This window comes from Oryx dammah, unplaced genomic scaffold, assembly GCF_014754425.2.
Source record: "Oryx dammah isolate SB20612 unplaced genomic scaffold, SCBI_Odam_1.1 HiC_scaffold_25, whole genome shotgun sequence".
NCBI classification, from domain to species: Eukaryota; Metazoa; Chordata; class Mammalia; order Artiodactyla; family Bovidae; genus Oryx; species Oryx dammah.
In genome coordinates this window covers 21,171,994-21,189,081 of record NW_024070209.1, presented here as the reverse complement: position 1 = coordinate 21,189,081, position 17,088 = coordinate 21,171,994, and the positions used below count along the sequence as shown (strand labels likewise).

Genomic DNA, 17,088 nt, shown 5'->3' with positions numbered 1-17,088 from the left:
AGGCTTTCATGTGAATATGTGTATGTGTCCTGAGCTTTTGGAATAGACTATTTGTAGATTTGTAGACTATAGCTCTCTTAACCACTTTGTAATCTGCTGCTTTTTTTTTTTTTTTGGCCTTAAATAAAGCATGAACATCTATGCATGTTACTAAATGTTCTTCTACAAATCTTCCACAAACATGATCTTCTCAAAATGACTAAATAAATTAAAGGGTTCATATCAAAGGAATACTCTGTGGTTGTTTAAAAGTAGCTCTCTATGTGCTCATCTTGAACAACTGTATTCTTCATATTGAAGAATTAAGGGTAAAAAGCCAAGGGCAGAACAGTGTGGATAGTAAGATACCACAAAAGAAATTAAAATATAGGCATATATATTATTATATGTAATATTATGGAAGAATGCCTCTGGAAAGATTGAAAGGGAAACTGGTATCAGTTGCCTTCAAGAAAAGAAGTCAGTGGCAGGAAGATAGGGTAGGAAAAGGCTGATTTTGTTTTTACTGTATAGACTTTTATACCTTTTAAACATTTTGTGAAACACTCATGAACTATTCAAAGCGATAATTTTTAAAATTACATCATAATTAATGCCTAGTGTGTACATAAGGTTGTTTCTAGTTATCACTATTACATATAACAAATCTTTGCCTACATTACACTGATTTCCTTCAAATAAATTACTGCCAATGAAATCACTGAATCAAAAGGTGGGAACAGGACTTCGATGGTGGTCCAGTGGTTAAGGCTTTACACTTGCTGGATGGTCAGGAGCGGTGGAGGGGGAAAGTTTGTAGGATTTTTTATAGGCTTCACTAAACTCTCCAGAAATAAATGAACTTACACATTTTGTTTTCCTGTAGTCTCACCGGGTTTCCCTGGTAGCATAGCTGGTAAAGAATCCACCTGCAATGCAGAGACCTCCAGTTCAATTCCTGGATCAGGAAGATCCCCTGGAAAAGGGATAGGCTACCCATTGCAGCATTGTTGGGCTTCCCTGATGGCTCAGATGGTAAAGAATCTGCCTTCAATGCGGGAGATCTGGGTTCGACCCCTGGGTTGGGAAGATCCCCTGGAGGAGGGCATAGCAACTCACTCCAGTATTCTTGCCTGGAGAATCCCCATAGACAGAGGAGCCTGGCGGGCTACAGGCCACGGGGTGGCAAGGAGTCGGACACAACTGAGCAACTAAGCACAGCACAGCACCTACTCTCACTAACAGGAAAGAGGTTTCTTTCTTTTTACTTTGGTAGGATAAACTATAGTGGAACAGAGGTGGCGGGAGGGAAATCCAAGAAGGAGGGGACATATGTTTATGTATAACTGAATCACTTCATTGTATAGCAGAAACTAACACAACATTGTAAAGCAATTATATTCCAATAAAAATGTATATATAATGGAATAAATGTACATATATATTATTCCATTATATTTTGTACACATATACATAAATATATATGCACGATTATATGGTTGTTTTGCTTCGTGAGGAACACGTGGATGGGAAGCATTCAAGTCCCTGCATATATGATTGTATCTTCATAGTTTTTATCAGTTATAGATTTTAGAGTCAGATAACTTCCTCTCACAACTTTGATGACCGGGCTGCAGTACCTTGCTGTTCTTAAAGTCTGACATTGTCGACTGTGGACCCTTTGTAAGTTACCAAATTTCTTTCTTCCTCTCTGAAAGTTTTTAGAGTTTGGGATTCTCATTAGCTGGCTTTCATTAGATTATGCTGTGTAACAACCTCAGAATCTTAGTAGCTTACAACACTACATATTTATTTTCTGCTCATGTTACTGGTGGTGGCTGTGGTTTGGCTGTTTTGGTCTGCTCCATGTGTTGGGTTGATAATGGACTCCTTTATCTCCTGGTTCAGGGATCCAGGCTAAAGGAGAAGCTTCCATAGGGGCTGTGCCCTTCTGACCAAGGATATGGGATCCGGGAACAGTAGGCCTGGGGGAAGCTTGCAGTGCTCCTAGAATCTTCTGCTCAGGAGCAGTACAAGTCATGTCTGTTCATAATTTGATGCTTAAGGCAAATCCCTGGGTTGAGTGAATCACAGGGAAGGGGCTAAATAAGGCTTCTCCTTGGAATTCTGATTTTTTTTTTTTTCCCTAGGAGGTGTCCAGAAATAAATCAGCTCCTTAATTTTTACCAAAAAATTCAGCTTGTATAAAGCAATTTATGGGCCTCCCCAGTGACTCAGCAATAAAAAATCTGCCTGCAAAGCAGGAATTGCAGGTTCAGTCCCTGGATCAGGAAGATTCCCTGGAAGAGGGCATGGCAACCCACTCCAGTATTCTTGCCTGGAGAATCCCATGGATAGGGGAGTCTGGCAGGCTATGGCCTTGGGGTCACAAAGAGCTGGACACAACTGAAGCAACTGAGCACACATGCACAAAGCACTTTGTGGGTCGTAGTCTTTACAAAGCATTGAAAGAGAATTTAATAGCAGTGGTACACACACACACACACACACACACACACACACACACCCTTTAAATTTGAATTTGGACATTTGCAAGTATAAAGCTCCTCTGACTCCCCTTCCTCGGGTGCCTTTTGGCTTCCACTTCTCCCCTGCAACAACTGTGCATCTTGCTTTCCTGTCTGTCCTCCTATCTCTCCTTCTCAACCTCTCCCTCTTCAGTTCTTGGAATTTGGGGATTGATATTCTGGAACTTAAGCAGGAAGTGGGGGACCTGAGAGAAGAAGATTAAAAGTGCTTGTCTCAGTTATCTTTTGCTGCCTAACAAACCACCCCAAAACTTAGCGGCTGAAAGCAAAAGCCATTTTATTATCTCAATGCTGTGGGTGAGCTGGAGCCCAGCAGAATGTCGATTTCACTGGTTTCCTGTGGGCATCTGACTGGTGCAGTCAGACAGCGGTGAGACTAGACCATCCAGATGGTTCCACTCACAGGTCTGGCTGGGAGGCTGGGCTCAGGTGGGCCTCTCTCTCCACCCCTGTAACACCAGGTCCTTTCTCCTGGTGAGCTCTCCACAAAATCCCTCCAGCAGGCCTTCTATTAATACACACTTGCTCAAGGCTGCAAAATACACAAGAGCATAAGTTACCAGGCCTTCCTAAAGCCTCGGCCCAGAATAGGTAGGCTGTCACTTCTGCCACTTTCTGCTGGTTAAAGTGAGTCCCAGGGCCAGCCCACGTTCAGTGTGGCAGGGGAAACACAGAAGCACGGACAGCAGAAGGCTGCTGTGCTGGGGGCCACCTTTGAAGAGAGACACCACAATGCTTTAACACAAGTTCATAGCATTCATGCCTTTGTTAAGTGAACTTATAAGATAGTAATACCAGTTAATCCCATGTGGCATTATTCAATACTAAAGTATTGATTTTAAGCTGAATTGTTATTATTACTCTGTTTTTGTCTGTTGACTGAAGATTTTGATCACTCTGACTCCTCATTTCCACCTTCTTTCCCTTCCAAATAGATTCAGTGTGATTTAGTTCCTCTGCTGGATGATACCTTTAGACCTTTAATTGATTTTTTAATCAGTCAATTACTCTCAGCTCATAAGGTGAGAGACGCTTATCACACCATCATCTCCCCTCCCTCTATTTAACTTCTGTCTGCTGTAATTTGCAGCATTGGGGTTGATCGCTTTGTTCTCCTGTGTTCTGCAGTTAGTGTTGCAATTAGACTTGTTTCCCATTCCTCTCTGTAGATTAATTCTGAAAGTTCAAATACAATATGCAGTCAAGGTAGGCCTTGGGGACCACTGTGAGAACTCAGATTTGGACTCTGAATAAGATGAAGATCCCTTCGAATTCTCTTCTGCTGTGTCCTCTGCCTTGACTCTGCTGGCCGCCTGCAATCGATGTTTCCTAAATGAAAGAAAAGGAAGGGAAAGAAAAGAAGGAGAGGGGAGAGTCTGTGGAAATTTTAATCCACCACACCTGCTTCAGAGAGGGTGAAAGTTAAAGGTGAGGTGATCTCACCAGGAGTACCATGCTGCTAAGTCGCCTCAGTCGTGTCCTACCCTCAGCGACCCCATGGACCGCAGCCTTCCAGGCTCCTCCGTCCATGGGATTTTCCAGGCAAGACTACTGGAGTGGGGAGCCATTGCCTTCTCCGAGGAGTACCATAGAGGGCCGTATAGTACTGCTCACTGCACATCGGAATGGAAAGGTATGACTACATTCCCTTTTTTCCTAAATGTTGGCATGCAAAAAAAAAAAAAAAATTCTTAACTCTCATTTGATTAACATCTTAGGTGTGTACAGAATTCTGTGTTAGAAATATCTTCCCATAAACTTCCTGGTGGTCCAGCGGTTAAGACTCCATGCTCCCAATGCAGGGGACATGGGTTCAATCCCTGGTCAGGGAACTAAGATCCAACATGTTGCACAGTGCAGCCAAGGGGAAAAAAAATTTCCCTCTTAATTTTAAAGGCCTTGTTTCTCAGTATTCTAGCATCCAACCGCACTGACAAGAAATACCAGGTAAATTTGATTTTCATTTCTTAACAGATTACCTGTTTTTGCTTTTGCTTGAGTCCGTTTTCTCTGTTCTTTCAAACTTTTTAGCGCTCCTCTCTGTTTAGTCTTCAGAATTTTTACGAAGTGGAATCCAGGTACGAGTTTCCTTCCTCCTTCCCTTCCTCCCTTCTTCCTTCCTTCATGTCTTTCAGAGCTGGGAAATGCTTATATTATTTGTTTTTCTTGTTTTCTTTTCTCTGTTTTCCCTTTTGAGTCAGGTGTTGGGCCACTTGGATTGATCCTCCGTATCTCATAAACTTTCTGTCATTTTTTTTCTTTCTCTTTCGTCTAAATTCATTTGTTTCCGTCGTGGTCTCTTCTGTCTCTGAGTTTTTCTCGTAAATCTGTCTATGCAAGCAAAGTTGGCAACGGCTTCTCTTAAAGGCGAACAGCTGAGGACCAGGCTGGAGCTCCTAATGCCAACGCTGGGGGTGGGGTGGGGGGGCTTTGTTCTATTATTCCATTCCATTAGAGGGACCCCTCTACTTAGTGTCAGGGTTGGGTGGAGAGAGAAACACTTGTTGCCAGGTGTGGCTGTGTGGCGCCGGGGAGGCAGGTGGGCAGGGCTGTCTGTCCATCGTGCAGATGGGAATGGATTCTGGTCTCTCCAGCTCCCTATCTTACTTCCTCTTCCTACCTGGCATTTCCAAGCCATCTCCCCTAGGTTTTTCAAGGCATATTCTGCTTTCTCCAGAGCTGTATCCCACTTGCCCATACTCCATGCTGTAACTCTTTCCATATTACATTTAGCCTCTCTTCATCCATTTGCTGTCTTGCATAGACCAGGGGCTTCTCTGGTGGCTCAGTGGTAAAGAATCCACCTTCAGTGCAGGAGACACAGGGGACTGGGGTTCAATCCCTGGGCTGGGAAGATCCCCTGGAAGAGGAAATGGCACTCCAGTACTCTTGCCTGGAGAATTCCGTGGATGGAGCCTCAAAGAGTCAGACACAACTGAGCACACACACAGTCCACACAGGCCTGTTGAAATCTCTCATCTGCTGTGGCTTCCCCTCCAGTTCTCTTTACCACCTCAGATTTCTTTGAAGCTACTCATGCAGAGAGCCTGAAGTCTATCATAATTTCTCTTCTTAGAAACCACAACATCATATAGAAGGGAAAAGGTGAAAATATCTAATATTTGAGAAACCATTTTCTTCCTCTCCCTGTGTTCCTTTCTTGATCCCTCAAGTAAGCATCTACAATCTTTTGAGAAAGTGGAGAGTGAGCCTCCACCTTTTCTTCCACCTTAGCTCACCCACTCTTTCTGAAGAGGAGTAAATTATCTGAGGGGTGAGGTCAGGAAAAGAGTCTGACTTGCGGCTGCATGCTTTCTTGTCTTTCTAGCCTGTCCTCAGCACACCCAAATTCTCTCTCTTTAGCAGATTGTGTCACCGAGTCCAATGTTAGTTAGCCAAGAGCAGTGAAACAGTCCTGGGGTTTGTCTGCTGAGACAGTTTCTCCATCTAGAAAAGAAAGTGGTATCATTACCCATTTCTGATGGTACTACCCTTTGATTTTATTAAACTTGTACTGCTGCTGCTGAGTCGCTTCAGTCGTGTCCAACTCTGTGCGACCCCATAGACGGCAGCCCACCAGGCTCCCCCGTCCCTGGGATTCTCCAGGCAAGAACACTGGAGTGGGGTGCCATTTCCTTCTCCAATGCATGAAAGTAAAAAGTGAAAAAAGTGAAGTCGCTCAGTCGTGTCCGACTCTTAGTGACCCCATGAACTGCAGCCTACCGGGCTTCTCCATCTATGGTATTCTCCAGGCAAGAGTACTGGAGTGGGGTGCCATTGCCTTCTCCGAAACTTGTATTAAATTTTATTAAATATTTTTTATCCATTTAGAGCTTAAGTGCAGGGTGCTTACAAGGAGTATATTAGAGTGATGAATGGATTTCTTGGTTTGGGATGGACTTGAGCCAAACAGAACATAAGAGTTGTACCAAATTATCTCCAAGTCATTCTGGTATATTTTATTATTCGCAAAGTGGAAATAAATTTCTTCAGAGTTCAGAAAAAGCAAAATGTCACAACAAAGTGTAACAAGGTAACTTGACGTGAGATCGGACCCCAGAATGTTTCGAACTCTTAATGGAGAGAGACTGAAAAAGAATAGATTGGACTTAGTTTAGGGTGACATGGACCTTATAAGGGGTAACCCTATAGACTATAGTTCGCCAGGCTCCTCTGTCCATAGGATTCTCCACGCAAGAATACTGGAGTGGATAGCCATTCCCTTCTTGAGGATAAGGGATATAATTTATGACTAAATAACACAGACATTGAGAAATACACTGACGTCACATTATTTGCCACTGGGTTTTGCCCTCTGTCAGGGAGAAGATTTCCCATAAAGGAAATTGATATTCCACTATCGACCCTCCTTACATCAGATAAAGAAAGGCTCAAAGTGCTTTCATTACAGGGTGGAGCCTAGAAGGGAAAGCAAGAAAGCAAAGCAAGGTGGGGCTGATGTGGGCACTGAAGAAGACTCATCTGCTAGCCTGGTGTCTCACAGTGATTCCTTCCTTTGTCCCCAAATTGTCTGAAATGTCTCATTAAACATTACAGCCTGGTATTGATGTACAGAGAATAAGAGCTTTCATATAGCTATGATGAAGCAATTAAGGGAAGACCAGTCAACGGATAATAGCCAAAGTGCCTTCACTGGAGTAAAAACGTAACATCTATTAATAAGGAGACTCCAAAATCCAGTGGTTCAAACTACTTTGAAGTTGGCTGCCGCTGCTGCTGCTGCTGCTAAGTGGCTTCAGTCGTGTCCGACTCTGTGCGACCCCATAGACAGCAGCCCACCAGGCTCCCCCATCCCTGGGATTCTCCAGGCAAGAACACTGGAGTGGGTTGCCATTGCCTTCTCTTAAAGTTGGCTACTCTGTCACATAACGGTCCAAGCTGGGAATTCCAAGTGAACGCACAGTTCTGCTCCACAGAAACACTCAGGGACCTGTGTTGGTGGGGGCACTGACATACTTTATATGTAGCTTTCAAGGTCAGGCTCATCACTACTTAATTACCAAGTAAGCCAAAAGGAAGGATGAGGAGGGAAAGTCCAAGACCAGGAATTTCCTCTTGAGTAAGGGAGATGAAACTTTCCCACATCACCCTTACTCTTGTTCCATCGGCTGGAGCTTTGTCAGCTCAACCAGGAGCAAGGGAGCCTGGGGGCAATGTGCTTTGTCTGGGCAGGCATGTCTTGGCTACATCTCTTTTCTACAGAAAAGAGAGTCCTTAGATTTTGGTGGGCAGCCTGCTTGCTCTGCTGCTAGAGTCCCAGCAGATACCAGATGATGCCTGTGGAGTGATGGGCTCATCAAGGGGGCCATGGTGCCAAAGGGTACCAGAGTAGAAGACAAGAGAAACATATTCAGGGTCTTGCCAAGGCAGGAAGAGCTGGGCAACACTTAAAAGGGGTTAATTTCACGCAACAAAGTTGGCAGGGATTCATCACCCAAAATGGAATGAAGATTTTTTCCCCCCCTTTGCTTTATTGAGAGGCAGTGTGAGAACAAGAGGTTTGGGATGACAGCCTGGGCTTAAACCTTAGTTCTACCTGCCACTTAACAACTTTGAAGTTAGAACATTCATTTTCAGTGCCAACTGATAAGACCCTGCCTCCTTAGCTTACAAGATTGTTGAGAGAGTCAAGTGAAACAGAATTTTAAAATCCTTTGTAAACAATAAACTATCACCCAAATATAAAAGTGTTCATAATCCTAATTAACTTAGTTGGCTTGATCTGCTATGAAATAACATAATGGAAGAACTGAAGCAAACAAAAACCTCAAAACCTATAGACCTTTGGCAAACTCTTCCCTGGCGGCTCAGATGGTAAAGAATCTGCCTGCAATGTGCGAGACCTGGGTTCGATCCCTTGGTCAGGAAGATCCCCAAGAGGAGGGCCTGGCAACCCATTCTAGCATTCTTACCTTTACCCTAATCTGAAGAATCCCCAAGGACAGAGGAGCCTGGTGGGCTGCAGTCCATGGGCTTGCAAAGAGTCAGACATGACTGAGCAACTAAGCACACACAGCCTGCAACTGAGAATCCTGGGTTGAACTTAGTGGCTGGTAGTTTTCAAGCTGACTCAGGCCCATTTTGGAATGAGGCAAGGTTTGTATAAAAATTTTATTCAAGGATCATAAATCTAAAGGAACTAAGACAGATGCTTTTTTGTTTTCCATTTTTGCCATTTGGATACGTGGCCAGAAGGCACCCACTTATCTAGCAGCATTGTTGTGAGCCTACTACAGTCTTCCTTTGGCAGGTTTGGGTAAGTAAACAACTTTAGAAGTGATACCTTCACCATTCATCTCCAGCTTCTAGTGAGCGTCTCTAAGACACAGAACCTCTCTGTTTAAATTACATTTTAAAAAGGCAAAAAAGAAGGCTCCCAAATAAACCCCAAACCAAAATGCCAGCGATAAAAGAGTGAAAGAAAAAGATCAAATAATTTTTTTACCCCTGGAAGCTCTTCTTCAAACGACTCTAACATCTTGAACCTATCTCCTCAGCGACTCAACGTGTTATCGGAGGCAGCCATCAGTAAACTGTGAGAAAGACCATTTGCCTCTGTCTCCAGAACTTTTGCACACAATCACCTTTGCACTCATAAGGCACTGAGACCTATGGCAGCTTTACTTTTTCCTTTACCCTAATCTGTTTCCAGGAAAGAATTTGAAGGAGTCATTCTTCTTGGGGTATCTGTAGTTAGTAAAGTGTAACATTTTACTTCTTTTTCAACATTTAACAAGGCAAAAGTTTAAGCCAAAGAAGTAAATCTCTACTTGTGAAATTTCAGGCATGTCAACTGAGTAATTGTTTCCATTTCTCAAAAGTCTCAAAAGCTTTGTTATAAGTTTGTATCTTTGCCAATTTGTTAAATGAAGAATGATATCTTCTGGTTTTTTACGTGTATTTCCTTTAATTGTGAGCTTTTTAAAAAATTATAAGCTTTTCATGTGTTATTGCCACTTGTGTGTTTCCTTTGAATGTTGCTCATTGCTGGCTTTCAGTTGCTTAGTGGGAGAGCACAGGGTAGGAAGTGAAAATACCTGGGAATCAGCTCAAACCACACACCTCAGGCCTCGGTTTCCTCAAAATACAGGAGACTGGTCTAGGGAACCATGATGCTCTCTAAAAGCTCTAAAATGCACAACTGGCTTCACAATGAACAGTTTTCTATAAATTTTTCTTAACAATAGTAAATCTCATAGATAAAAGTAAAACCAGAGCCAAAATCTTCTACTGTCCTTCCAGGCTTAATAAACAAATAGGAGTGATTCGCCTGTAGCCTGTGTTTGCATCAACCAAGCCAATTTGCATCAACCCCTTGGGCCTGTACCTCTTCTGGCTAATTTCAAGGTGAGTTCTTACCTGAGGCCTTTATTTGCCTGAGCTATGTTTATAGAAAGTAGCTTCATAATTGGCTTTCTTAGACATTATCTACTACATTTACCTTAAGCATGAGAATAAGGCTACATTAGATTGCATCTGTGTTGTTTAAATACTATATACAACCTTGACAGGCACAATGCGGTTCAGGTGATAAACTGTTAAAATAAAATGAGTACCTGACACTCAGGTGGTTAAATTGAGACACATCAATAGCAGTGAGTAGTGGCTAAAATACCATAATTTTGGTTAACAGCATATTTATCTAAAATCCTACTATTTTTCCTTTTCCATCACGATTTATTACAGGATATTATAGTTTCCTGTGCTATACAGTAGGACTTTGTTGTTTATCCATTATCTATATGACAGTTTGCAAACCATCCACTGCCCCCTCCCCCTTGGCAACCACAAGTCTGTTTTCTGTGTCTGTGAGTCTATTTCATAGATAAATTCATATGTGTCCTGTTTTTTTTTAATTTTTTAATTGAAGTATAGTTGAATTACAATGTTTTATTAATTGCTACTGTACAGCAGCAACTTGGTTTTATATATCTAGGTATACATATATACATTCTTTTTCATATTCTTTTCCATTATGGTTTATCACAGGATAGTGAGCTATACTGGAGAAGGCAATGGCACCCCACTCCAGTACTCTTGCCTGGAAAATCCCATGGATGGAGGAGCCTGGTAGGCTGCAGTCCATGGGGTTGCTGAGTCGGACACAACTGAGCGACTTCACTTTCACTTTTCACTTTCATGCATTGGAGAAGGAAATGGCAACCCACTCCAGTGTTCTTGCCTGGAGAATCCCAGGGATGGGGGAGCCTGGTGGGCTGCCGTCTCTGGGGTCGCACAGAGTTGGACACGACTGAAGCGACTTAGCAGCAGCAGCAGTGAGCTATAGTGTAGGACCTTGTTGTTTATCCATTCTATGTATACCAGTTTGCATCTGTTAATCCAAAATTCCCAGTCCAACCCCCCTCTTTTACCTCCCACACTCTTGGCAACCACAAATCTATTCTCAATAGATTGAGCCCCTGGTTCTGTTTCATAGATAGATTGATTTGTGTCATATTTTAGATTCCACATATAAGCAATATCATATGATACTTGTCTTTCTCTTTCTGACTTACATTGCTTAGTATAATAATCTCTGGGTCCATTCATGTCACTGTAAATGGCATTATTTCTTTTTTATGACTGAGTAGTATTCCATTATAGATATGCACCACAACTTCTTTATCCATTCATCTGTTGATAGACATTTATGTCGTTTCCGTGTCTTGGCTGTTGTAAACGGTGCTGCTATGATCATAGGGGTGCGTGTAGCTTTTTGAACTATAGTTTTGTCCAAATATATGCCTAGGAGTGGGATTGTTAGATCATATAGCAACTCTTTTTAGTTTATTGAGGAGCCTCCATGCTGTTTTCCATAGTGGCTGCATCAGTTTACATTTCCACCAGCAGTGGGTTCTCTCTAAAATCCTACTTTGGAAATGGGTAAATAGAAATTACTGCACCCAGACTAAGATTTTCCTAGTGTAGGTTCTACTTGGTGAAGAAGTAAGGATGAAATTCTAAATGCGAAGGTCTAAAAACTCTAGACTTTTAATTCATACATACAAAGGGATATACTATTCTCAACAGATTGTTTCTTCCTGATTTTTGTTGTTTCTTTTGAAAAATTGCTGGGAAAATATCTTACATTTGCCTGTTTTCAACAATCTAGTCCAGAATGAAACAGGCAAAGTTAGAAATGATATTGAGAACTAGGAAGTTAAATAATAACTAAAGCTCTCTAGAGCTATCCTGTCCAGTAAAGTACCATAATGTGAGCCCTTGAGATGTCGTTCTAACTGAAAGGTACTTAAGTGTAGAATATGCTCTGGATTTTAAAGACGCTATGAAAAAAGAGAATGTAAAATATCTCATTAATAATTTTTATCAATTGCACATTAAATAATATTTTTAATATATGAGTTTAAAAAGCTTTAGCATTTACTCCTAATATATCTATATTTACCAACTTTTAACAATACACCTATAAACACCAAGCTAAATCAGGTAAATCAGAAAATATTTATTTTAGCTATTATTGATACAAAAATTTTGCTCTTATGAAAAATATTATTAGGGATAATAATATTAATAAGAGCAATATATTTGAATATGTGCAGTTGTTTTGTTTTTATTTTTTTGGTTTTTTGACCACCCAGCTTATAGGATTTTAGTTACCCAAACAGGGATTGAACCTGGGCCCTCAGCAGTGAAAGCATGGCGTCCTAGCCACTGGACCATCAGGGAACTCCCCACAAATGTGACTTTTTATTTGACACTTTGCAATGAAACAAAGTCTAGTTCTGGTGTTCATTTTTTCCTAATATGTTCTTTAAATTCTATCAAAGCTAAAAACTACTTCAAAACAGTATGTAGAAATACATTATTGGCTAAACTTACTAAGGAGAAGGAAATGGCAACCCACTTCAGTATTCTTGCCTGGAAAATCCCCTGGACAAAGGAGCCTGGCAGGCTATAGTCCATGGGGTCGCAAAGAGTCAGACTACAACTGAACGACTTCACTTAAGTTTGCTAAATCATAGTACTTATTTTTTAGTCCTACTAACAATTATGTAAATGTTTTGTTGAATCTGGTTAGGAAAGTTTTCCATTTTCCCTAAAGTCAACAGCTATTCTTAGAAATTAATTGGACATTGTCAAATTCTTATTTTTAACAAGTATATTTAAAACCTACTGAAACTCTTCCTTTATAAGATTTTTAGACATGTTAGAAATTCCATTTCCAACTTTTTTCATATGTGTACATATGCAGGTTTTTATTTAAAGGCATAATTATATTGTTTGAGGTATTTAAAAAGTCATATAATGACTGGGATCCACTTAAATGAGGTACCTGCCGCTGCTGCTGCTGCTGCTACTAAGTCACTTCAGTCATGTCCAACTCTGTGCGACCCCATAGACAGCAGCCCACCAGGCTCCCCCGTCCCTGGGATTCTCCAGGCAAGAACACTGGAGTGGGTTGCCATTTCCTTCTCCAATGCATGAAAGTGAAAAGTGAAAGTGAAGTCATGAAGTCGTGTCCGACTCTTAGCGACCCCATGGACTGCAGCCTACCAGGCTCCTCCATCCATGGGATTCTCCAGGCAAGAGTACTGGAGTGGGTTGCCATTTCCTTCTCCAAGGCATGAAAGTGAAAAGTGAAAGTGAAGTCGCTCAGTTGTGTCCAACTCTTAGAGGCTCCATGGACTGCAGCCTACCAGGCTCCTCCGCCCATGGGATTTTCCAGGCAAGAGTACTGGAGTGGGGTGCCATTGCCTTCTCTGAAATGAGGTACCTAAAATAGACAAATTAATGCAGAAAGTAGAATAGCGTTTACTAATAGAGGCTGGGGAATAAGGAGTCATTATTTAATGGATATAGAGTTTCAGTTTGGGTTGTTGAAAAACTTCTGAAAGTAGAGAGTGGTGATGGTTTCATCACATGTGTGTATGCCTGCTCAGTTGTGTCCGACTCTTTGTGAACCTATGGACTGTAGCCCGCCAGGCTCCTCTGTCCATGGGACTTTTCCAGGCAAGAATACTGGAGTGGGTTGCTATTTCTTCCTTCAGGAAATCTTCCGGACCCAGGGACCAAACTTGTGTCTCCTACATCACTTGGCGAATTCTTTACCACTGCGCCACCTGGCAAGACCACATCACACCGTGAATGTACTGAATTGCATGCTTAAAAATAGTTAAATGGTAAATTTTACCACAATTTAAAAAAAGTAAAAAAGGGAGCAAACTACTGATACATGAACAATGCAAGCAAGAGGCTTGTCATTTCCGTGACATTATGTTGAGAAAAAGAATCCAGACACAAAAAGGAGAGTACATAATGCACAATTCCATTTACATTGGTTCAAAGCAAGTGTATCCATCTAACCTACGGTAATAGAAATCCTAACAGTGGTTACCTGAAGTTAGGCTGGGGTGAAGATTGATTGAAAAAGGACACAATGGAACTTTCCAGAGTGATGAAAATGCCCTATATCTTGATTGGTGTTACCCAGATGCCAACTGAAAACGATGCACAACTGAAAAATTGAGAATTATGTTTTATTTGGGGACATTACTGAGGACTCTACAGCCCGAGAACCAGCCTCTCACATAGTTCTGAGGAATCGTTTCAAAGATGTAAGGGAGGAGCCGGAATATATAGGAATTTTTCCTGGAAAAAACAGAAACAAATGTGTAGTCAAACAGCAAAAGATTGCTGTTAATCCCACACACACACACACACACAAGTTGTTTTTGAGTTGACATCTCAGGTTAATGATTTTAGTGCTTTTCTATGTATGGAAAGCCACAAGAGTCTGAGTTGTAATTATTGCTTTGATATGCATTTTAACTGTCTGGAGCCAGTACTTAGTCTATCTTCATTCTGAAATCCCCTCAGGATGCTGACTAGGGGGACTGCAGCGGTTGATGGCTTGATGCAGGGCATAACTGGTTGTTTACCTGAATGGCAAGCAACATTCTTTGTTTCCTGAAATGGCAGACAGCATTGTTCGTCCACACAGGTACATACAATTGTCAAAACTCATGGAACTTTATGTCTAGTATTCCTGCACTGAGTTCTATGAAACAATATGATGAAATGAAAATAAAATCAGTGAAAATGTTTTAAACTGAAAATAAAATTTAAAAAATAAGAGTCATGATACATTACAAAATAAAATGGTACAATGAAAGACTGCTTCAAGAATTCAAGACATCCCTGATGGTCCAGTGATTAAGATTCCATGCTTCTATTGCAAGAGGTGTGAGTTCAGACCCTGGTCAGGTGAACTAATACTGCTTCAAGAATTAAGGGGTTTTTCTTTTTAATAACCAGAACTCATCTCCTCAGCACTCAGGGGATATCAACCTGAAAAATGCACAACTCTCAAGAAAACCTTAAAATATTTTCCACTATGTTTTGTTTTTGTTTGTTTGCTCTAGCTGTTGAATAACATTCATCAGGAAATAAACTGAACTAGCAGAGAATGTTCATCTCAACCCCAAAGTGTAGTCCCCTATTATCCACAGTTTTGCTTTCTGAAGCTTTAGTCACCTGAAGTTAATAGTGGTATGAAAAGCTGAATGGAAAATTCCAGAAATAAATTGTCGGCTGTTCTGAGTGGTGGGATGAACTCCTGTGCCCACCTGCTCTGTCCCACCCAGGACGTGATTCATCCCCTTGTCCAGTGTGTCTCTGCCTGATAATCACCTAGTAGTGATCTCAATCATCAGCTTGGCTGTGAAGTATCCCAGTGCTTGAATTTAAGTCACCCTTATTTAGTAATAAGGACTTCCCTGGTGGCTCAGATGGTAAAAGCATCTGCCTACAATGCGGGAGACCTGGGTTCAATCCCTGGGTCGGGAAGATCCCCTGGAGAAGGAAATGGCAACCCACTCCAGTACTCTTGCCTGGAAAATCCCATGGATGGAGAAGCCTGGTAGGCTACAGTCCGTGGGGTCACAAAGAGTCGGACACGACCGAGTGACTTCACTTTCACTTTCACTATTTAGTAATAGCCTCAAAGTATAAGAGTAGTGATGCTGAGAATTTGAATATACTAAAGAAAAGCTGAAGAGTGTTTTCTTTAAGTTAAAAGATGACAGTTCTCCACTTAATCAGGAAAGAAAAAAAACCTGTCCTTTCAGCGCTAAGATCTGTAGTAACAGTTAATCTTCCATCTGTGAAATTGTGAAAAAAGAAAACAGAAATTCATGCTAGCTTTGCTGTTCCACCTCAAACTTGCAAAAGTTATGGCCACAGTGCATGGTGAAAGTGAAAGTTGTGCAGTCATGTCTGACTTTTTGTGACCCCATGGACTACACAGTCCATGGAATTCTCCAGGCCAGAATACTGGAGTCGGTAGCCTTTTCCTTCTCCAGGGAATCTTCCCAACCCAGGGACCAAACCCAGGTCTCTCACATTGCAAGTGGATTCTTTACCAGCTGAGCCACAAGGGAAGCCCAAGAATACTGGAGTGGGTAGCCTATCCCTTCTCCAGGGGTTCTTCCCAACCCAGGAATCAAAGTGAGGTCTCTTGCACTGCAGGCCGATTCTTTACCAACCGAACTATGAGGGAAGCCCTGGTGCATGGTGGGTGCCTGCTAAGTTGCTTTAGTCATGTTTGACTCTTTGTAACCCTATGGACTGTACCCCGCCATGCTCCTCTATCCATGGGATTCTCTAGGCAAGAATACTGGAGTGGGTTGCCAGGCCTCCTCCAGGGGATCTTCCCAACCCAGGGACTGAACCCGCATCTCTTCTGACTCCCGCATTAGCAGGCAGATTCTTTACCACTATCACCTCCTCGGAAGCCCACGGTGCATAGTAAGTGGTTCGTAAAGATGGAAAAGGCATTAAGTTTGTACAATAACATATTTTGAGAGAGAGACCACATTTACCTAACTATAATTTCAGTTTATTATTATAATTATTCTTTTATTATTGGTTATTTTTGTTCATCTCTTACTGTCCCTAATTTATAAATTAAACTTTATCAGAGGTAAATATGTATAGTCTACAACGTCTGATTCTTTGCAACCCCATGGGGTATAGCCCCCCAGGCACCTCTCTCCATGGGATTTTCCAAGCAAGAATACTGGAGTGGGTTGCCATACCCTTTTCCAGGGGATCTTCCCAACCCAACGATGGAACCCACGGCTCCCACACTGTAGATTCTTTACCAACTGAGCCATCGTAGGGTTCGGTAATACTGTGATTTCAGACCACTGGGGGTCTTAGAAGATACCGCCTCGGTTAAGGGAGGATTGCTGTATTGCTTTCCCAAGTATCTCTCTTATACTCATGAATTCTTGAGAACTTGCTGATTTTAGAAAAATACTCCCCTGCACACTTAATTTTACTCTGTGGCATTCTATTTAGTGGGGTTTAAATTTCGAGAAAAAAAATTCTGCTTGGATTTCTACTGATAAAGGCCTAAAGGATGTGTTAACTCATTAGTGCAAGCTAAAATGTAAACCCCAACAAAAATTTCTGGGAACCACACCCAACTTCCCCAGGAGTAGGGCAGAGCCCGGGGAAATGGGGTGGTAAGGAAAGGGAGGGGAGTGGATGGCATGTGTTGAACCCATTCTCTGTG

General features: G+C 41.8%; 1 long non-coding RNA gene across 1 annotated transcript; it reads left to right on the top strand.

Annotated features, from left to right (window-relative positions):
• Nucleotides 1–8,545: 8,545 nt before the first annotated feature.
• Nucleotides 8,546–14,763, top strand: LOC120851696. The gene is made up of 3 exons (XR_005718390.1): nucleotides 8,546–8,805; nucleotides 9,792–9,896; nucleotides 14,388–14,763. It is a non-coding gene; the product is annotated as an uncharacterized LOC120851696 (long non-coding RNA).
• The last annotated feature ends 2,325 nt before the right edge of the window (nucleotides 14,764–17,088 follow it).